Raw genomic sequence first — 23443 nt, forward strand, 5'->3', positions numbered from 1 at the left:
TCTGGGTCCTGATCTGAGCTTCACCGGTGATACCTATTCCATGGTGGAACAGACAAGTACTTGCAAAAATTAGGGTCAGAATCAGAAGGCTTAAGCCCATTTCTAGTTATTAATAATGGTGGGACAAAATTAAAGCTGAAGTGCTTTCGAGTTAGCTCCTTCTAATTGCAAAATAATCTTAGAGTAAGTAATCAGGGATCAGCTCCAAGAAGGAGGATGGAATCAGAGGTTTACATTGAGTAATAAGATCACACTTACTGTTATGTTCCTGAGTCGTAGATCTGGGATTTCATCGTTAACCGGATTGATGATAACATAGAATGGCACCGCCATGGACTTGTGCAGGCCATCGCTAACAGCAAGCATGAAGTGATGAGCAGTGGCTTCCAACTGCTCGTGCTTAGACTGAACATAGTTGATGTAACCAGCCTGGAGACTCCGAAGACTGAATGAGCCTTGGTTGAGAGTAAGAAATAGGATTAAAAATACATGGAATATTTAAACCAATTCTAAAACAGACATTAGCTTGTTTCTTAAAGTCAAACACTATTAGAGATATGGCCATCACTTGTGAACGCAGGAAAGTTTGGAACCAAACTGCAGTGCAGGCTCATATTTAACTATTATGAATGAGACCAAAAAACAACGCAATGAGGTCTATTGGCACATGGATTAATTTCCCCTGGGAGTACTGGAAGCCCTTTTGCTAGAATCATTTAAAATTAAATTGGACAAAGCATTCACAATAGTGCTATGCAAACCAATTGTGCAGCGAATGACAGACAAGATGACCCAATAGCTTTCTGATGTGATGTAATGATGTTTAAATATATAAATGATCAGTGAACCAGAAGCAACTTGTTTCTGTGAGATAAGATTTCTCTCCTACCTATGGCCAGCATTATACAAACAGCTGTGAAGTCTCAATTATCTTCTATTATATTATACTCAGATAAAGCCAATTGTTTTCAGGAATATATCACATTTATATTCCTTGGGTGAATTTGATATCTTTTATTAGACCAACCCAAATATCAAATTCACCCAAGGAACCTTGTCTGCCTATATCCTTAGACCAACACGGCTACAACCTAAACCCCTGTCACATTTATATTATCACACTCACATTGATTCCAGCATTGCTCTTCTCATAACCAGATGAGGGAAGGATGTTCTCTAGGAAACCATACCGAGGATTTGTCTCCAACGTGAAGTTTAGTTCCTCGGGGAGTGTGCCCTCATCAAAAGCATTCAGATAGTCCAAGCTGATACATGCTGAAGATCCCTCATCCACTACAAACAAGTTCCCTGAGAAAAGCCAGGTTAGCATTATTCTAACCATCCATGAGCTTTGGGCTGGGCATCCTTTCCACCCATTTCCAGCCCAGAGGAACAAGAGAGGAGCTAGAGAACGTGCAACACCTGGTAGTCTCGAGCCAAGCTTTAGCAGATGCAAACTTTGGCCTAAACTTTTCCTTATTCGTTTCTTTAGACGAAATTCACATGAACTACGTAAAGTATAAGAATATGGGTTTGTGAGAAAAATACTCTCACAATTTCACAGTACTAGGTTGATGCTATAAGTTGAGATGGGGCAGAAATGGCCACTAGGAATAGTAGCAATTATAGTAAAAGTAAATGAAGAATCATTTTAGGTCATGTACTTTGTATCATGTATTTTGCTTTTAAACTACTTTCTTTGAGATAAGAATATACTTTTCGTATTATTGTGTTGTGGTTTCTGGTTATGTGCAAATGCTCCATCTTTTTTTTAAATGAGTTATATTTACGATAGGACATTTGGAATGGGTGCCAACAAAAGTTTTTCTTGGACGCACAGGACCAATGGGATCATTTCGCCCCCATCAGGTTGTGTTAATTAGTATCTCTGCCATTAATGAGCATCTCTACGCCTTTTCATCTGATGCCAAAGATTAAACAGCAGAAACAGGAAAAAATAAAAGGGGTGGGCAATGAATGTAAAACAAATGGTTTGGAAATGGAATATTCAGACATGCTGGGTTTTATAAACAGCCGTAGACAGCCCATTCTCCAGGCACGCCCCTACCCTACAGACGCAGGGCTTGATCCAGCAAGATTGGGAGCAGCTGATAGGTGGAAAGAATAACTTTCATTCTCTTAAAACCTATGGGGATTGAAGGCCCTCAGCACTTCATAGCCACTGCAGGCTTGGGCACAGTAGAACAGATGAAGAACCCACCAAAAGCTTTCATAAGGTGCATCAAGGGGTGCAGATGGTCATCCCTTGATGCACCTTATGAAAGCTTTGGGTGAGTTCTTCATCAAGCCAGGAGGGGAGGGGGCGTTGCACTTGTGATGGGAATGTGGGCTGCCCCCATGGCATGTACAACTGGGAAGGGAAGAGGGGAGCTAGGGTCCCCTGCTTGGGCTGTCTGCACAGTGGGGGAGAGCCACAGTTTGCAGCTCATGCCTCATGCACCTCCCCAGCACTGTGGCCCAGGCAGCATGTGGCCCCTGGGTGCCTAGACATTGGAAATCCCTGCTGTGGGCTATAGGGTCTGTTGCTTTCCCTGTGCATGAGATTTAAAAGAGCAGTGCCATGGCCCTGCTATGATTGTGGGACCAAATGTGCTGACCTCACCTAAGACAAGACCTCTGCACTCCCACAGAGCAGAGTCTGCGCTGCATGCAGCTGGAGACAGTAAATTACCACAGGGATGGGGACCTTGCATTACATTGGTTTTATGACAGTGCGACTCCATTGATTTTAAGTCATACATGGACGGCATAAACCTGAGTCATGAAGAATCAAAACCAGAACGACATCCATTTCCCCACATACATATGTGCAAAAAGTTCAGCTCTTCACAATAGCTCCAAAGAAACAACCCCTCCTAAATATCTAACTTTGCGCTGTAATAGTCAATAAGAAATATTTTGATGTTTCAAATATACTCTCGGCTTGTCATCTCAATCGTATTCTTGCACTAAGGTTAGTTTTATATTTAGCCAACTGTTTACTTTGTACCAGATCTGGACAGAAAGAATCAAAGATGAAAAAAAAGACACGACAACAACAACATTGTGAGCTGAACTTTTTCCTCATTTAAAAGATGTCTTTACAAATTTCTAAATAACTCTAATATGCATCTCAGTGCTCTTTCCAAAGAAATCCATTAGGATTGCAATCTACCAAATAGACATGTGCTTCCTTTAAGGGTGTGAGTAACTCGAGGATCTGCTATTAAGTTCAGCACAGCTTAAATGCATGGCTGTCTTGAGACCTTACCCTTCATACAACAGTTACACTTCCACAATAGTTTTAGTCATTTTTATACCTGTTTTACAAAACAGAGAAACAGTGCCATAGGAGGAATTATGGTCAGTATTTTTAGGAGAATCCTTTCACTTTGGTTTCTCCCATACTTAAATGCCCCATTAAATGGCAGGCAGAGAGATTTCAGAGGTGTTGAACATTATTGACTCCCCCTGCACTAGTTACTGGACAAAAATGCTCCGTTCTCCCAGGAGGCAAGCACAAATCCTGTGTTAAGAGATATAATTGCATGTACTGTCTCCATTAAATGAGTCAGCTACATTGCCTTCCTGCATAAGGAGCTGCTTCATTTTGTTATCAAAAGCAGGCAAATAAGTAGCTATGGGGGAAGAGAGAGTGTGGGGGAATATTTAAAAATCAAAAGGAATGAAAAGACCTGACCAATGTAAAGGAGTTAATAAATACCCCGTTGCTGAAACACTTCTGCTAGCAGCACGCCTGCACAGATGGAAGGGAGCGCCGGCACCAGTGACCCTGCTCATTCTTCTGCACCATTTCCATTTTCCAAGCTCTGTGCTCGTACTGGATCTCTGGACCTTCCATTCTCAGTGGTATTGTAATTTGCCAGTGCACATCTTTAAAAGGAATGTCTTAAGCAAGGCTTTAAGGGAAATAATTCAGTTACCTATTGGACATCTGGCTGCAATCCTAGTCCACCCAAGTTGAGTCACAGAATAACTATTGCAAATGAGATGAGAGTACTCCTCCTTCTCGCAGCCATTTTTTCTGACTTAGCCTTAAGGGTAAGATGAAGGCTCATTATACAAGTAGACATACAGACAGATTTTCAGGGACTCAGCTGGGGTAGAATAGGATCACACTTAGAGGTGCAGACACCCGAAGCACCACTTAGACACCTAACAGATAGAATAGGCTCTGGGCTGAAGACTATTTTCCCAGAAAGCCAGGGAAATAAACACCATGGGGCTTGTAGTACAACCACTGCAGTAGTTCTCAACCTTTTTATACACAACGTACCCCTCAGTAGACTAGAGGCACCCCTCTGAAAATGCTAGCTCTTGGTTTTCACTTGCTTTTTTTAATACCGGAAAATACTAGAGCAGCTCTTCTGTTACAAAGAACTTAGAAAGACCACATCAAGTCGAAATGGTTTCAGTACTGTGGATTTCTATTTGAAATCTCTGGGTTCATCATGTGAATTAAGTTTGCACACCTAACTGTGCTAACATTGTGTGGCACCCTTGAAAGGATGCCAATGCACCCCCAAAAGGATGTTAAAGGCACACCCCAGAGTGTTGCAACACCCCCTTGAGAATCACTGCCATGGCAGTGCTATTTTCTTAAAAAGCCTAAAATTCAAGATTGACACCATATTAGGTCTAAGCTCCAGTGTTATGAAAGTACAATAGTTAACCATCAGTTCTTCCCTGTTCATTTTAAATGATCCTTTGAAAAAAAAAATGAAGTGCTTTCTGTAAGTGAAATTGAGAATCAGAATCCAAATCAACAGGAGTAACTTCTGACAGACCCAAAGCAGAGGCCAGATCTCAGACATGACCTGAGCTGTGGAGACCTCTAAGTCCACATCTAGGTTTTTGTATACATCTCCAAAGCAACATGAAGGTTTGATTTTAGCACACCTAAATATGCCTATACTAGCTTTCCTCTAGCTAGCAAAGGGACACATGAAGTGGCACAGGCTATAGCATGGCCAACCAGAATACAAACTCTCAGAGGATGCTGGGAATATATTGTGGTTGACAGTCCCTATGGAATTCATTCACATCGTTACTCATGCTAGCCCAGACAGGGAAGCCCACTGTAGCTACAATCATGTCTTCATTTTGCTGTGTAGCTATATCCTTTGAACACATCTGTATACCTGTTCTCATTCATTCTCTCTCTCTCTTTCCCTCCTTCCCACCTTATCTGTCCCATTCCATGCTCTTCATCCATATTTTCCAAGTTTTCCTGACTGCAAATGTAGCAGCCTGCACCTAGCCCTGCATGGAAGTAGGCAAGGAGTAAGAAGAAGACTTTTTCTCATTTTATGCAGCCATTTAGGGAACAGGTACAGCACTTATCCTTGAGCTTATTGTGTACAGGGTCATGACACCACAGGGTTGACAGCAATGCAAGAAAACCAGAAGTGGGGAGGAACAGAGGGAAAACACATGCTGCGGACCAGGAAAAGTTTAGAAGTGGCTGCCATTATCTCCGTTCTTTCATAGTCTCTTGGAGGTCTAGTGCCTTCCCGATATGACAACTGGAGATTGCCACCAAGAAGACACACTTCTAGACTCTCTGCTACCAACGAAGGAGCCACAATTCTCCTCCCAAACTCTGCTTGGAATAGTAAATCTCCTTAAGGAGTTCATTATAGAATCCTAATTGTAGGACAACTGGCTACAACATCTGCTGGAGCAGTCTCAGAGGTGTTTTAAATTACTTTCCTGGAATTGCAATGAGAATCGCCCTTCACAGGGGAACACCTCGTACAGAAGCCAGTTTCAGCAGCCTTACCGCAGCAGGGAGTTCCTCCTCTTCATGGGAATTTGAGACTGCCCTGGTGCCACCAGAATCCACCCCTGCTTTGTCACGTGAGCAGTGTAGGAAAGAGGAGAGAGACCTCCCAAACTACGCTGTGCCCCAAAGCCTCCATATTCCACATTTCACTTTCAAAGCTGAAATGCCATATTTTTAAATCGTATTAATATCTTGCTGTTAAACAATATTATTTGCCCTAAACATCAGATCCAATCCTGCAGGCCTCGCCGAGGCAAATTCCTCACTGCCGTCAGCAGAAGTTTTGCTTAAATAAAGGCAACAAGATCAGACCGATTGTAATTGCCTTGATAAAGTAGGTCAATGTTAGATACATCTCAGTGCTGTGGTACTTTGGCTTTTAATGGCTTCAAAAAGGTTTAATGTTTCGAGAAGTAAACTAAAACACTTAGTCAAATTAAGTATTTCCCTTAAGCTGTCACAGCATTGCTTGCATTGCCAAAGTGAATAGGATAAATTGGATTAGATGCTGTCTATGCCTCAAATCCTAATTGCAAAGGATCCAAAATTTAAAGTGATGCACAAAGGCAAAGCAAACACTACATTGTCTGCAGAGTAGCAGATCTCTCCGTTTACTGATTAGCCAAATGGTTTTAATAGCATGACTCATCTCTGAACAGAAGCATTGCATTACTATTGGCTCCGGTGTGACATGAGGTTTATGATAGCGTAGCACTCTGTCCCTGTACCATGAAAAGCTATACAACCTAGGGAATACTGTACTATTTCCAAGCACTGGATATACACTCTGATTCAACCAAACTAACTCCAGGCCAGACTAGATTACCAGGGACAATGCATTCTGAATTGTAGTCTGGAGAAAAATCAGCTGGGAATTTAGGCTGAAAAACACACTGAAAAAAGAAAAAGAAAAAAAACCATGCTAGAATACATATCTACGTGAAGGGTTGGATGTTGGTTGTTAATGGGTAGAATAGTGATGTTCAGATCATAGACTGGGAGACTAGTGTGAAGTGGTACCAGTGGAGGAAGAACTTTATTGAAACAACCATAATCTAAACCAGCTTCTCCATCAGAGACAATGCGAGTGATGGTGTCCATACAAGGACGATGTCCTATTCCACCTCCTAGAGAAACAAAAAACCCACACAGAACATAGAGATCAAAATAAAAATAAAAATCACACTCATAGGAGAACACACAGAAGGTCATGAGATCCTTCCCTGAATAACAATCCAAATAGATTCAAGAGCTGAGAACTTGTGGGAACAAAAGAAAAGCATGTGCGTATGAAACCTGCGTAAATCCTGTACACAGAGGAGCCTGGATGTATTTGGAAAGGTTTCACTCAAGTTATAGTCAGGCAAACCAACCATAGACTGGTACACATGGTAAACTTGAAAGCAGCACTGCAAGGAAGTGGATGCTTCTCCATACAAAATAGTGCATTTTAAGTGTCTCCCATGCAAAGCAGGGCATTATCAACTTTTACAGTATCTTCTGCGCAAAGACCCAAAGTTCTTTGCAAAGGTTAATAAATTAAATACCATAACATTCCTAAGGCTGCTTAGTAATGTATTATGGAGTCAGGATTAGAAGCCGTCTTCAAAAGTGACTGCTGAATTTGTGTGTATAAGTAATTCTTGTAAAAGTTCAGTGCCTACATTTGCTGGAACATGGGACTTTGAAGGGGCTCCTACATCATAAAATCTAAGCAGAAATGTCATAAAATGTCTTTCAGAAACTGTTTAAACTCCATCTGAAAAAAGTAAGTATGGAGCTTTGTGCTCTTTCCTCCACTTTTATTAGAAGGCTGTAGCAAAACAACATTGCCTTCAATGACCAGAAACCATTTCTTAACCTAAAATTTATTCATGGTATATCTGCCTGGCTTCCCCCTGCCCTACACACCCCTTGCTGCACACTGCTCAAGCAGGAATCCTCTCCTCCCTCCCTCCCTCCCATCTCCCACAGCACAGACCCCAGGTGTGTGGTATGCTAGCTAATGCTGAGAGGTGTCTGTGTGCGTCTCTCCAGTTTCACTGGGACAGGCAAACAGAACAGTGACTGCTTAGGGCTTTTTAGAGCTAATCAAAAGGTCAGCTGGTAAAGTGATTAAGAAGAGTTTGACCTAATGGAGAGAGGTTATTACTTTGCTGATGGGGTGATTAACACTGCTATCAGCCCCTTGCTGGCTTGCTTGCCTGTCAGTTTACTGCGGACAGTATAAAGAAGCAGGGAGGGAGATTGAAAAGTTCTGTATCATCAACAGATGCATGCACTGCACCCCTACTCCCCCTACCCCCACTTGCCTCCAAGTGCTAGCAGGGGGCTGGGGGCTGGCAACATTCCTGCCTCTTGAGCAGCCAGAAGGGAAAAGCCTGGGATGGTGCAGACAAACCTCCCTAATCAAAGCATCCTGCACAGCCCTGGCCATGCCACCCCTCAGCTCAGCACTGTACAAGGCAAGGGAGGGCTGCTCTGGCACTTCCCCTCCCCCCCAGGCTTCTAGCCTCTGCCACTGCAGGCATGTGCCTGAATTTCCTCAGTACAGAGAAAGTATCTGTCCAGCTACAAACCAGTTCAGCCCAGCCAGGTTCAACTAACCTGCAAAGATTGAATCAATTCAGGCTCAGGCTTTTTGAATGTCTGTCCCTAGCCATAACAAGATGAGCTTCTACTTTCCCTAGGTCAACTTATTAGACCTTCTCTACATCTGTTCCACTTTGAATTCATCTTTCTGAAATAAGAGAGTGACCAGAATTGTGCATAATGTTCTTTTTAGCCAAGGTCTTTTTACAATGGCATAAATATTTCTCTGTTTTTTGGAAATGCCCAACTAAACCTAGTCTCTTTCTATGACCAGGTTACGAAACGCCTGGACACAGGAGGAGGGGTGGATGTCGTATACCTGGACTTCAGGAAGGCCTTCGATACGGTATCCCACCCCATACTGGTGAACAAATTAAGAGGCTGTGATGTGGATGACTGCACAGTTCGGTGGGTGACGAATTGGCTAGAGGGTCGCACCCAAAGAGTCGTGGTAGATGGGTCGGTCTTGACCTGGAAGGGTGTGGGTAGTGGGGTCCCGCAGGGTTCGGTCCTTGGACCGATACTCTTTAATGTCTTCATCAGCGACTTGGACATGGGAGTGAAATGTACTCTGTCCAAGTTTGCAGATGACACAAAGCTATGGGAAGAAGTGGACACGCCGGAGGTCAGGGAACAGCTGCAGGCAGACCTGGATAGGCTGGACAAGTGGGCAGAAAACAACAGGATGCAGTTCAACAAGGAGAAATGCAAAGTGCTGCACCTAGGGAGGAAAAATGTCCAGCACACCTACAGCCTAGGGAATGACCTGCTGGGTGGCACGGAGGTGGAAAGGGATCTTGGAGTCCTAGTGGACTCCAAGTTGAACATGAGCCGACAGTGTGACGAAGCCATCAGAAAAGCCAATGGCACTTTATCGTGCATCAGCAGATGCATGACAAATAGGTCCAGGGAGGTGATACTTCCCCTCTATCGGGCGCTGGTCAGACCGCAGTTGGAGTACTGCGTGCAATTCTGGGCGCCACACTTCAAGAAGGATGCGGATAACCTGGAGAGGGTACAGCGAAGGGCAACTCGTATGGTCAAGGGCCTGCAGACCAAGCCCTACGAGGAGAGACTAGTGAAACTGGACCTTTTCAGCCTCCGCAAGAGAAGGTTGAGAGGCGACCTAGTGGCTGCCTATAAGTTCATCACGGGGGCACAGAAGGGAATTGGTGAGGATTTATTCACCAAGGCGCCCCCAGGGGTTACAAGAAACAATGGCCACAAGCTAGCAGAGAGCAGATTTAGACTGGACATTAGGAAGAACTTCTTCACAGTTCGAGTGGCCAAGGTCTGGAATGGGCTCCCAAGGGAGGTGGTGCTCTCCCCTACCCTGGGGGTCTTCAAGAGGAGGTTAGACGAGTATCTAGCTGGGGTCATTTAGACCCAACACTCTTTCCTGCTTATGCAGGGGGTCGGACTTGATGATCTATTGAGGTCCCTTCCGACCCTAACATCTATGAATCTATAAGCTTTGGCTACTTAAAACCTCTCAAAGTCATATCCTACCTTTTTTCCACATAGAGTACCCCCCTCTCCACAAAGCATGGAAGAGTCAAAATTAGAAGATCCCTTTAAAAAAGTTGTGCTTGTGTTCATACAAGAAACTTGTGACAAAGCCAGGAGTAACCCTCTTTTGATTCTCAGTCACATGTAAGGTATTAGAAGATAAAGGTCATGAAGAGCATCTAAGCTGTAAACCCAGTTCTAGAGTAGACTGGAAAGTGTAGGTTGTCCTGCACAACATTTTGACAAATACAAAAAAAAAATCTTTTTCAACCAATCTTCCACAAAAAGTTTTCGGGTTTTGGCAAAAAACTCAAACACTAAAAAAAATTCATTCAAAAGACAAAAATATTTCATTTTTGACAAAAAGAGCAGAAAATGAGAGGCTTTTCACTACAAAAGAAAGTGTTTAATTGAAATCCTAAGATTTTATAATAAAAGTTTTTAAGAAAAAAAATAGCTAGTCCCACATGGTTCCTTCAAGATAGCTCAAAAAGAATGGGGACAAAAAATAAAAAAATAAAAATAGACCAGAGATTTCTATTTACTATATATATGTTCATTTAAGAGCATAATTTGTCTTTTATATAGGAGATTCTGTTTAGTACAAGAGTTTAGTCCCAGAAGTCAACATCACTATAAAGTGAACAATTTTATAGCTCAACTTAAAATGTATATGTCCCACAGTACATGGAATAACATCAGTATGTGGGAATCTATGCTGTAGCAGTCAGTTCAATAGACTGAGTGGGCCTCACTGACTAATAGGTTACCATTTTTCATTTCAGAACAGCCACTCTTAAAAGCAGCTGCACCTTTAAGAAAATAACAGCTCCACAAAAACCAGAGGGATCTCACATAATACAGCTTCAGAAAATCCAAGAGAAGACAAAAGACCCCAACTTCCACCAGAACTTGCTGCAGCTGGTCTTGGGGTGGAGATCTATTATTTAACAGTAACTAGGAGGCACTCACTGACAAACCAGTGCTCACTTGGAAGAATATACAGACAGCCAATGCAAAATTGGCAATGGTTTGGGTACCCATTCTGCCCACAGGTTGAGTACCTGTGTTCTTGGGAGAAAGCAGAGCAGCAGAGAAAGTAGTTGCCTATTCCAGAGGCTGCTACAGTCCCGGGTGGGGGAGAAGGATGGTGAGGAGGGGGGAAAGAAATGAGGAAAGCAGGTGGTTTTGAACTTGAAAGGAAGATTAACCTATTGAAGCAGTGCTCTTCTCCAGGCTGATGGCTTGAACAATAATCTGCTAAGCTTGAAATCTGTACAGCAATAGCATACTTGCCGCTGTGCAAAAGAATTGAATGATAACGTGCCGGACACTAGAGCCAAAATTACTGAGAAACATAACTTTTTTTTTTTTTGAGCTGTAATTAAAGTATTTTTAAAAGACAGGAGGCTTTTGATGTTCTTTACTGTGGCAGAAGCTGCATAAGAAGAAGAGGTGGGGGAACTTTCTGATACTGTTTAGGGTATATACACACACACACACAGTTTCAAAGTAGATCAGAGGAGTCAGACAAGCAAGAAATTATACTGATAACAGAAACCTGGTGGGATTCATCCCACGACTGGGCGGTACATATTGAGGGCTATAGATTGTACAAAAAGGACAGGTCGGGGAAGAAAGGGGAGGGGGTTGCACTTTATGTCAGTGAGCAATATACATCAACCCTCATCAAGACAGAATCCGAGGTTGAGGAAGTAGAAGGATTGTGGGTTAGGCTACATGGGGGGCAAGAAGAAAGGGATTTGGTGGTAGGGGTCTGCTACAGACCCCCACACCAAGAGGAAGAAATAGATGCGGGGCTCCTGAGGCAACTCTCGGAGACCATAAAAGCTAAAGAGGCGGTAGTCATGGGGGACCTAAACTACCCGGACATCTGCTCGGAGACGCAGACAGCAAGGTCCCATCGCTCACGCAGGTTTCTAACCTGTGTACAGGACCTCCACCTGACACAGGAGGTGCATGGTCCCACTAGGGGGAATGCCATACTGGATCTGGTATTGGCAACAGGGGATGACATGATAGGGGACCTCCAGATCGGTAGCCATTTGGGAGACAGTGATCACCTAATAATAGAATTCAACATAAGAGGTCGAGTGGGTAAGGTAACTAGTAGGGTGAAAGTGCTAGACTTTCGGAAAGCTGATCTCAATGCACTCAGGCGATTAATCAAGGACGCACTGCAGAGTAGGAGTTTTGAAGGGATGGGAGCCCAAGAAGGGTGGCTGTGTCTTAAGGAAACAATCCTTCAGGCACAAAGCAAGACGATCCCGGAGCGAGGCAAAAGAGGGAAAGGGGCCAGGAGGCTTCCATGGCTGACCAGAGAAATCCAGGGCAGCCTAAGGGCCAAAAGGGGACCACATAAAAAGTGGAAACAAGGTGAGATCACTAAAGATGAATATACCTCCTCTGCTCACGCTTGTAGGGAGGCAGTTAGACGGGCCAAAGCTACCATGGAGCTGAGGATGGCAACCCAAGTAAAAGACAACAAGAAATTGTTTTTTAGATACATTGGGAGTAAAAGGAAGGCCCAGGGAGGAATAGGACCACTGCTAAATGGGCAGAAACAATTGGTGACAGACAGGGGGGACAAGGCTGAACTCCTCAACAAGTTCTTTGCCTCAGTGTTCGTAAGCGAGGGGCACGACAAGTCTCTCACTGGGGTTGTAGAGAGGCAGCAGCAAGGCGCCAGACTTCCATGCGTAGATCCTGAGATGGTGCAGAGTCACTTGGAAGAACTGGATGCCTTTAAGTCAGCAGGCCCGGATGAGCTCCATCCAAGGGTGCTGAAGGCACTGGCTGACATCATTGCAGAGCCACTGGCGGGAATGTTCGAACGCTCGTGGCGCACGGGCCAAGTCCTGGAGGACTGGAAAAGGGCTAACGTGGTCCCCATTTTCAAAAAGGGGAGGAAGGAGGACCCGGGCAACTATAGGCCAGTCAGTCTCACCTCCATCCTTGGTAAAGTCTTTGAAAAAATTATCAAGGCTCACATTTGTGAGAGCCCAGCAGGGCAAATTATGCTGAGGGGAAACCAGCATGGGTTTGTGGCGGGCAGATCGTGGCTGACCAACCTAGTCTCTTTCTATGACCAGGTTACAAAACGCCTGGACACAGGAGGAGGGGTGGATGTCGTATACTTAGACTTCAGGAAGGCCTTCAATATGGTATCCCACCCCATACTGGTGAACAAGCTAAGAGGCTGTGATGTGGATGACTACACAGTCCGGGGGGTGGCAAATTGGCTAGAGGGTCGCGCTCAGAGAGTCGTGGTGGATGGGTCGGTCTCGACCTGGAAGGGTGTGGGCAGTGGGGTCCCGCAGGGCTCGGTCCTTGGACCAATACTCTTTGATGTCTTCATCAGTGACTTGGACGAGGGAGTCAAATGTACTCTGTCCAAGTTTGCAGATGACACAAAGCTATGGGGAGAAGTGGACATGCCGGAGGGCAGGGAACAGCTGCAGGCAGACCTGGACAGGTTGGACAAGTGGGCAGAAAACAACAGGATGCAGTTCAACAAGGAGAAATGCAAAGTGCTGCACCTAGGGAGGAAAAATGTCCAGCACACCTACAGCCTAGGGAATGACCTGCTGGGTGGCACAGAGGTGGAAAGGGATCTTGGAGTCCTAGTGGACTCCAAGATGAACATGAGTCAGCAGCGTGACGAAGCCATCAGAAAAGCCAATGACACTTTATCGTGCATCAGCAGATGCATGACGAATAGGTCCAAGGAGGTGATACTTCCCCTCTATCGAGCGCTGGTCAGACCGCAGTTGGAGTACTGCGTGCAATTCTGGGTGCCACACTTCAAGAAGGATGCGGATAACCTGGACAGGGTCCAGAGAAGGGCAACTCGTATGGTCAAGGGCCTGCAGACCAAGCCCTATGAGGAGAGACTAGAGAAACTGGACCTTTTCAGCCTCCACAAGAGAAGGTTGAGAGGCGACCTTGTGGCTGCCTATAAGTTCATCACGGGGGCACAGAAGGGAATTGGTGAGGATTTATTCACCAAGGCGCCCCCGGGGGTTACAAGAAACAATGGCCACAAGCTAGCAGAGAGCAGATTTAGATTGGACATTAGGAAGAACTTCTTCACAGTTCGAGTGGCCAAGGTCTGGAACGGGCTCCCAAGGGAGGTGGTGCTCTCCCCTACCCTGGGGGTCTTCAAGAGGAGGTTAGATGAGTATCTAGCTGGGGTCATGTAGACCCAGCACTCTTTCCTGCTTATGCAGGGGGTCGGACTCGATGATCTATTGAGGTCCCTTCCGACCCTAACATCTATGAATCTATGAATCTATGAAAATGCAACATTCGAATTTCAGTTTGACTTAAAATGGCCAAGAAATAACAATTTAGAATCAGGCAGCTGCTTCCACTATCATGATCTCCTGCTCCATCCATGTAACTCAGTGCAAGTGGCACAGCGAGCAGTTTGGGCAGAAATACAATCCATCACCCATGTTAGCAGACACTTGACAGCCTGTTTCAGGCAATGACACCAAAACACCCACACCCCAATGATACAATATTGTGTCAGTACACATTTATGACCATTACACCACTGTAGTCATGAGTGGGGTTGGGAGGAGCGTCTCTGTGTCTAGGTCAGTGTGCCCGAGCTGGGATGTTCCCAAGTATGTTCCACACACTTGCACCCCCTCGCACACTCCAGAGCCAGAAAGCCACTGGTGAGGTTGCTCTAAGATGGTCTCTAAAGGCCTCCCTTGGGCATGCCAGAGATTGATGAATTGACTTTGGGCTCTAGGGACAACTCTGGAGAGGCCTCACTGGAGTATTTCCAGGAAGTAGGAATGGGTGCATGGGGCATGATCAGGGAAGTCCTGACTGGGACATACTGAAAAAACTATAAAAGATCAAAATTGTCATAATACTGTAATGGATGTAGAAGACCTATCTCTGAATAACATCGAGTTGGAAGAATGCATCTACTGTGCCTCCAGTCTTTTGAATCACCCCATGTGCTGGAGCACAGGCAATCATGTATGTCAGTTCAGTGTCATTGCTATCAACATCTGTAGCATAAAGGTATTCCGTGGTGATAGCAACAATTCCTCCCTCTGGGCACTCCAGTCTTGACTTCAAACCTGCCTATATCTCAGGGGGCTCATCATTAAGTGGTATGATCTTGAAAGAATAGGAAAGGGATAGTAACACTTCACTTATAATTAGAAGCCAAAACCAAAAAAAAACAGCGTTGCTCTTTTTTTCTAACAAAAGTTTATTTCCCCCATCGCCACTCTTTAGGAACTCATGCAATAAACAAATTATCTTAACAGGTGCCACTCCGATATCTCCATTTAGCATATTTCATACCTGATCCATGATAGTTATCAGTTGCTGTCTGTACCGATTATTTATGGCCAGCTATTCATAGAAATAGGGATCTACCGGAAACTCGTGGTACTGATGGATTTGTTCCTGGCAGCACAAGATTGAACTAATTCTGGGTATTCTCCTCCCAGAGTCCAATTATGTTAACATTTTTCAGATTACAGAGCAAATCAAGTGTTTAAATATAGTCTAAAATGTAACTTCAGGGAGAAATACACACACACAAACACATTACACACACAGTACACACACACATACACATACACACACACTCACACACACACACACACATGTTAATGAACTATCATATAAATAGTTCATTTCCATCAGCCTGCTAAAGAGCAAATACATATAGCAGAGGACTTTACAAAGATTATTTTGCATATTGTAGAGCTGTTAATGTTTCATAGTTAAAATGGAAGCCTGGATGTAGCTTTATGACCTATTTTCTCCCTCCCACTCCTTCTTCAGACTTTTATTAGAGAAGATGGTGAGGAACGGGGAAGATAATTCAGTGAGAAGGAAAAAAAATTGGTTGCTTTCTTAATATTAAATCTTAACTCTTTCCTGCCTTTCTAATATTTAACTCCATCATCATCAGAGTTGTTGTTTTATCTTGAACTCTGATGGTATGTTTTCCAACTGCTTCTGTGACTGCCCCTCTTGTAAAGGAGTCTCTCCATGGTGGGACCCTCTAGCTACAGTGTACCATGGCCAGGGAATCTGGCACCTGAAGGAGTACGCGAGTAGAAAGCACCTGAACTATAAATCCCAATCGGTATTACTGCAGCATATCCAGCTCAAAATAGCCAAGTTTTGGACAAAAAAGTTTAAACTTTTGAATTTCTGCTAAAAAGGCAAAATTTTAAATACATGCACACACATGCATAAGTACACACACACAAGCAAATCAAACTCAGCTAAGGATTCAGTACTAAAGTTCACTGCACTAATCCCCAAAGGCATGTTACGTGATGTAACAAAAGTTATGAAGTTTCTAACTTTACAAGTGAAATAGTGTTTTGCAAAACTACAAAGAATATTATAGAACAAGAACCAAAACATGGAAGCAGCAACCGCTTAACTTTTTTTGAAGTGCTAAAATTGGGGCCTAGTGCAACTACATTTACCTGTGGGAAATCAATCTAAGCAAGGCTAAGGAGAATATTGATAGTGGTTTTAAAGAGGTGAGTTTCAATTCACGATATTTTGAAAAGGTCCAGTATTAAGAGCAAAGGAGAAAACTAAAATGCCCTTCCCACTTCCACCTATATGTAGGTTCCCAGGACCGAACGTAGGTGAACTGTAGGCCCCAGGAGCAAATTTTGAACTTCAGTAATTTCAACTCCATGGGCACCTCTACATGAGATGTTTACTGCAGAGAGCTGCCTAATTAGCTCCAGAGTAAAATCTCCACGACTACACAAGAGGTCCTATTAGGCCACAGTAAACTAATAAAAATACAAATACTATCTTCTGGTGGAGATCTTTAATGCACAGCAATGCACGTGTAGATGCTGACCTGGCTGGCTGGAGCATAAGGGTGCTTCGTGTGGGGGGCTGTCTGCTGGCTAGCCCCACTGGAGCACCCTCATGCCCCAGCCAGCCCCTCCACAGCACATTGAGCCAGGTCAGAGCAGTCCCGGGCTGGCAGGCTGACTCCCTGGTCTCCCTGTGAGCTGGGGCTGCTTCAACCCAGCTCAACGTGCTGCTGTCCCAGGCACATGTGTAACCACAGCACTCGGAAGCAATAAACTCCATCATGCTATGCACCAGAGTTTATTGTTTTGCATTAATTGCATGTGTACTCATGCCCCATATGTAGGCAGTTAAGCATGTGTATTAGTTTTTGTGGGATCAGAGCTTGCTCATTAATAACCTGGAATTTCTTACAGTCATTTCACCCAGGAGTTGGACTCTGTCTAAATAGAAATCTTTCCGGGAATCGGGTAAAAAGATTGATGAAAATTAAAAATCTACTTAGTGAAGCTGAAGTAACCAATATGTGATTAATACTTTCCAATTATATTTCAGTACAGTACATTGCTGAGTTTGTTATTACCTGCACTCTTAACACTCCATCTGCAGTGTTAAATCCATCTGTTGCTGAAAATATGACTATATCTTCAAGGGTTTCTGAATCATCATGTTGTTACCTTTAACATAATTATAATGAAAAGTGATATTCATTATCTAGTGGAAATTAGAAACCTATAAATAGTAGCTGGGGTGGGGGAAGGGGAAAGGACGAAGGTCCAGCTATGCCCACATCTTGCAAATTTGATTATGTGGGTTGCTCCCATTTGATTTTAGCATATTGGTCCATATTCAGATTTAGCACAAATCAACACAATTAATGGGGCTACACTGATTTACGCTCACTGAGAATCCAGCCTTAATAAGCATTATTAAGAGGTCAAAAGGAAGATGGTAGTTCATAGAATCACAGAGAAACAGGGCTGGAAGGGACCTCCACAGATCATCTAGTCCTACCCCCTGTCTGAGGGAGAATCATCCCTAACCAATCATCCTATGCAATCCATAATCTAAACTCTACATAAGACTATCATCAATCCTGGCACAACACAGACCTTACACCCTAACCTGCCAGAAGTAAAGCAGGGGAGTCACAGCAGCTAACATCCTGCTTCTATGAAATGTTGTCAATATATCCTGAAGACATCCTGGGTAGAGGGCCATGCCCTCTGCTACAGAGGAAAGCAAAAATCCCCATGGTCCATACCAACCTGACCATAGGGTAAAATGCCTTCCTGACCCCAAATATGGTGATTGGTCTGACCCTGTGTGTTGGGTCAAGTCAGGAACCTCCAGGTTTGATTTTAACAGGACCATTGGCACATCCCAGTCAAAAATCCCAGCCTTGGCTGTAGCCAACATCCAATGTCTCTGAAGAAGGCTTAAAAACACCCTGACACACAGCAGAAAGTGGGGTTAGGAGCAACCTGCAAGGCCCAGAAGCATGGGCAATCCCCCGGTAGAACATTGGCATAGTTACACCGAGATCATCCTCTTGAACACCTCCCGTGATGGAGAGTCCACAACTTCCCTAGGCAGCCTACTCCACTGCTTCACTGTTCTAACAATGAAGACGTTTTTCCAAATATCCCATCTAAATTTTGTTGCAACGTCAAGCCATTGGTCCATGTCCTACTCTCTGCAGCAAGAGAGAAAAGGTGCTTCTTCTCCTCTTTATGGCAGCCCTTGAAGTATTTGAAGATTACTATCAAGTCCCCTCTTAAGTGTCTTTTCCACAAGCGGAACACCTTGCTCCTAGCTCGAGGTGAGTTAGTGATGCACTTGGCTTCCATGACCACAATCTGCTCTTTGGTGAGAGAGGCAGCAAGCTGCTGGGAAGAGATGGCCTCCACCTCTCTCCACAAGGAAGGAGGCTCTTCTCAACCAAACTGGCTGACCTGCTCCATCGGGCTTTAAACTAAGCCCGCCAGGGGATGGGGGGACTACTGCCAGTGCTGGCCCGCTGAGCAACCCTTGCAAAGCCAGCAGGTCAAGGCATTTAAGGGATCCCAACCCTGCCCCAGCCCTGGATCAATCTGTGGCCCCCAAGGGGACACTTGCCTGCCTGTACACGAATACTAGGAGCCTGGGGAATAAGCTTGGGGAATTTGTCCTCCTGCTTAACACAAATAATTATGATGTCATAGGGATAACAGAGACCTGGTGGGACTCCACCCATGACTGAACCACAGGTATAGATGGCTATACCCTGTACAGGAGGGATCAAGTGGACAAAAGGGGCGGGGGTGTAGCTCTCTATATGAAGGAGAGCTACGCATCCCTGCAAGCCAATATTGGCAACCAGGGTGGACAACTGGAGATCCTCTGGGTTAAAATCCATGGGGAACATGGCACAGGGGACTCAATGGTGGGAGTCTACTACAGACCTCCCACCCAAAGTCAAGAGCTTGACCAAGAGTTCACCAGGGAATTGGCTGAGGCTGCACACTCCCAGTGTAGACTTCAACTACCCAGACATCTTGTGGGAAGAGCGCTTGGCTAAATCCGAGTGGTCGCAAAGCTTCCTCTTGTGCGTGGATGACCTCTATCTGACTCAAGAAGTCTACGGGCCAATGAGAGGTAAAGTGCTGCTTGACCTGGTACTGGCAACTGGGGACGACCTAATCAGTGATGTAATGATTGAAGGGAAGTTGGGTTACAGTGACCATAAGCTGATCACTTTCACCATCTGCCGTAAAGCTGGCAAGTCAGTCAGCAATACAGAAGTCCTTGACTTTAGGAAAACTGACTTTGAAAAGCTCAGGAGGCTTGTCAGTGAGGCCCTAAGGGATCATGACCCCAAGGGGAGGGGAGTTCAGGAAGAGTGGTTGCTCCTCAAAGGAGCAATCCTCGATGGACAAGCAAAGTCTATCCCGTCTTGGAGGAAAGGCAGCAGAAGGGCACAGCAGCCCCCCTGGCTCTCCAGAGAACTAGCAGACCTCCTGTGGCTAAAAAGAAAGGCCTACAAAGGATGGAGGACGGGATCCACCTCCAAGGAGGAATATTCCTCACTGGTCCGGTCCTGCAGAGAGTGAACCAGGAAAGCCAAGGCTGCGACTGAACTCTAACTACCTACAAGTATCAAGGACAATCAGAAGTCCTTTTTCAGATATGTGGGGCACCAGAGGAAAAGCAAGGGCAACATTGGACCCCTGCTAAACCAGATGGAACAACTGACAACTGACGCTCAGGAAAAAGCCAACCTATTAAATGGGTACTTTGCGTCGGTCTTTTATCAGTCTCACGGGACGCCCATGCTCCTTGCGGGACAGCGATGCCAGGCAGGGTGAGGGAGACTCCCTGCCCTCCATCAGTGCTGACCTCATGAAGGAACACCTTGATAGGCTGGACACCTTCAAGTCAGCCGGCCCTGACAATCTACACCCCAGGGTACTCAAGGAGCTGGCTAGCATCATAGCCCAGCCCCTGGCATGGATCTTCGAGAGCTCCTGGCACTCTGGTGAAGTGTCCGAAAATTGGAAGAAGGCCAATGTGGTGCTTATCTTCAAGAAAGGGAGGAAAGTGGATTCAGCAAAGTACAGGCCCATCAGCCTGACCTCTATCCCGGCGAAGGTCTTAGAAAAGATTATTAGAAGCCATTCTTAATGGACTGGCCGACAGCAACATCCTGAGGGATACCCAGCATGGGTTTGTTGCGGGTAGGTCTTGCTTGACCAATCTCATTTCCTTCTTTGACCAGGTGACCTATCACCTGGACAAAGGAGAAGAAATTGATGTCATATATCTTGACTTTAAAAAAGCCTTCGATCTGGTATCCCATGATCACCTCTTGGTAAAAATGGCCAACTGTGGCCTGGGGTCCACCACGATCTGCTGGCTGGGGAATTGGGTCTGTGGTCAGACCCAGAGGGTGGTGGTTGATGGAAGTCAATCATCGTGGTGCCCTGTGACCAGTGGGGTCCCCCAAGGCTCTGTTCTTGGACCCATATTATTCAACATCTTCATTAATGATGTGGACATTGGAGTCAGAAGTGGACTGGCCAAGTTCACCAACAATACCAAACTCTGGGGTAAAGCATCCACACCTGAGGACAGGACGGCAATCCAGGCTGACCTTGAAAGGCTCAGCAAATGGGCGGACGAGAACCTGATGGTGTTCAACACTGAAAAATGCAAGGTTCTCCACCATGGGAGGAAAAACCTGCAGCATCTTTTAGGCTAGGCAGTGCTATGCTGGCTAGCACTATGGATGAAAGAGACTTGGGGGGTCATCATTGGCCACAAGATGAACATGAGCCTTCAATGCGATGCTGCGGCTAGTAAAGCGAGCAAAACACTGGCTTACATCCATAGGTGCTTCTCAAGCAAATCCTGGAACATCATTCTCCCCCTGTACTCGGCCTTGGTAAGGCTGCTGCTGGAGCATCGCGTCCAGTTTGGGGCTCCAAAATTCAAAAAGGATATGGAGAAGCTTGAGAGATTCCGGAGAAGAGCCACGTGCATGATCAGAGGTCAGAAAAACAGACCTTACGATGACAGGCTGAGAGCCCTGGGGCTCTTTAGCCTGGAAAAGCACAGGCTCAGGAGCAATCTGGTGGCCACCTATAAGTTTATCAGGGGTGTCCACCAGGATCTGGGGGAATGATTGTTCACCAGAGCACCCCAAGGAATGACAAGGTCAAACGGTTATAAACTACCGCAAGACTGTTTCAGGCTGGACATAAGGAAGAATTTCTTTACTGTCTGAGCCCCCAAGGTCTGGAATGGTCTGCCATCGGAGGTGGTTCAAGCACCCACATTGAATGCCTTCAAGAGAAATTTGGATGCTTATCTTGCTGGGATCCTATGACCCCAGCTGACTACCTGCCCCTGGGGCAGGGGGCTGGATTCGATGATCTTCCAAGGTCCCTTCCAGCTCTAATGTCTATAAAATCTATGTCTAAATCAGCAGGCCCAGATGATCTTCATCCAAGGGTACTGAAGGAATTGGCTGGTGTCATAGCAGAGCCACTGGCATGGCTGTTTGAGCACTCCTGGTGCTCAGGTCAGGTCCCAGAGGACTGGAAAAGGACCAGTGTGGTCCCTATTTTCCAGAATAGGAGGAAGGAGGATCTGGGCAACTATAGTCTCACTTCTATCCTCAGGAAAACCTTTGAAAAATTATTAAGGATCACTTTTGTGGAAGTCGTGTGGGAAAAACAATGCTGAAGGGCAACCAGCACTGAGTCATAGGAGGTAGATCCTGCCTGAATAACCTTGTTTCTTTTTATGACCAGATCACAAAATGTTTAGATGCATCTACTTGGATTTTAAGAAAGCCTTCAATACAGTAGCTCATCCTATTCTCACAGATAAACTGAGAAGCTGTGATGTAGGTGATTACACAGTCAGATGGGTGGCAAATTGGCTTAGGGGTCACACCCAGAGAGTGGTGGTGGACGGGTTGGTATCGACCTGGAAAGGTGTGGGCATTGGAGTCCCACAGGGCTTGGTCCTGGACCTGTGCTGTTCAATGTCTTCATCAGTGACTAGGATGAGGGCGTGGAAAGCACTCTGTCCAAATTCACTGATGATACCAAAATACGGGGCAAAGTTAACACACTAGAGGGTAGGGAATGAATCCAGGTGGATCTGGATGGGTTGGAAATGTGGGTGTAACAGAATTGGATGCAGTTCAACAAGGACAAGTGCAACGTGCTGCACCCTTCTCTGCAGCACAGCAGCGGAAAGGGATCATGGAGTCATTGCTGACACCAAGATGAACATGAGTTGTCAATGTGATGAAGTGATCAGTAAAATCTAATCACACTTTATCATATATTAGCAGGTACATGACAAACAGGTTCAGGGAGGTGATACTTCTCCTCTAGTCGACATTGGTCAGGCCACAGTTGGAGTATTGTATACAGTTTTGGGTGCCACACTTCAAGAGGGATGTGAACAACCTCGAGAGGGTTCAGAGGAGGCCAGTCATATGGTTAGGGGATTGCAGGCAAAGCCCTACAAGGAGAGACTGAGGGACCTTAATCTCTTCAGCATCCACAATAGAAGGCTGAGAGGTGATCTTGTGGCTGCCTACAAATTTATCAGGGGTGACGGGGTGGGGGGGAGCAGCAAAAAATAGGAGATACTCTGTTTACCAGGGCACCCCTTGGAGTAACTAGGAACAACAGCCATAAACTGATGGAGAGCAGATTTAAGTTAGACATCAGGAAAAACTTCTTTACAGTGAGGGTTGCCAAAATCTGGAATGGGCTTCCCAGGGAGGTGGTGCTCTCCCCTACTTTGGGGGTCTTTAAGAGGAGGCTAGACATGTACTTGGCTAGGGTCATCTGACCCCAATGCTCTTTTCTGCTCAGGGCAGGGGGTTGGACTCGATCTGCTGACGTCCCTTCTGACCCTAACATCTGTGAATCTATGAAAAAACAAATTAGTGACCATTTACCTAAAAGGACACTAAGTAATATCCTCTCAGTAGGGGATACTGAAAGATAAAAACCTAATGCACTTCCTTTTATTGTAAAGAGATCTGAGAAGCAGCACATCCAACTCATCCTTTTTTACACTGCAAAATAATTCAGCTCAGTTTGACACAAGGGGCAAGCGTACATATCTGCAGGTGAGCTTATATAGCTTGGCACACTGCTTCTGGAACCTACATAATGCATA

At 45.2% G+C, this 23443-nt stretch overlaps 1 pseudogene; it reads right to left on the minus strand.

Annotated features, from left to right (window-relative positions):
• The window catches only part of LOC102567110 (FRAS1-related extracellular matrix protein 1-like), a 131505-nt pseudogene that overhangs the window by 80106 nt on the left and 27956 nt on the right, over nt 1–23443 (minus strand).

The sequence above is a fragment of the Alligator mississippiensis genome, chromosome 5 (assembly GCF_030867095.1).
Source record: "Alligator mississippiensis isolate rAllMis1 chromosome 5, rAllMis1, whole genome shotgun sequence".
Lineage (NCBI taxonomy): Eukaryota > Metazoa > Chordata > Crocodylia > Alligatoridae > Alligator > Alligator mississippiensis.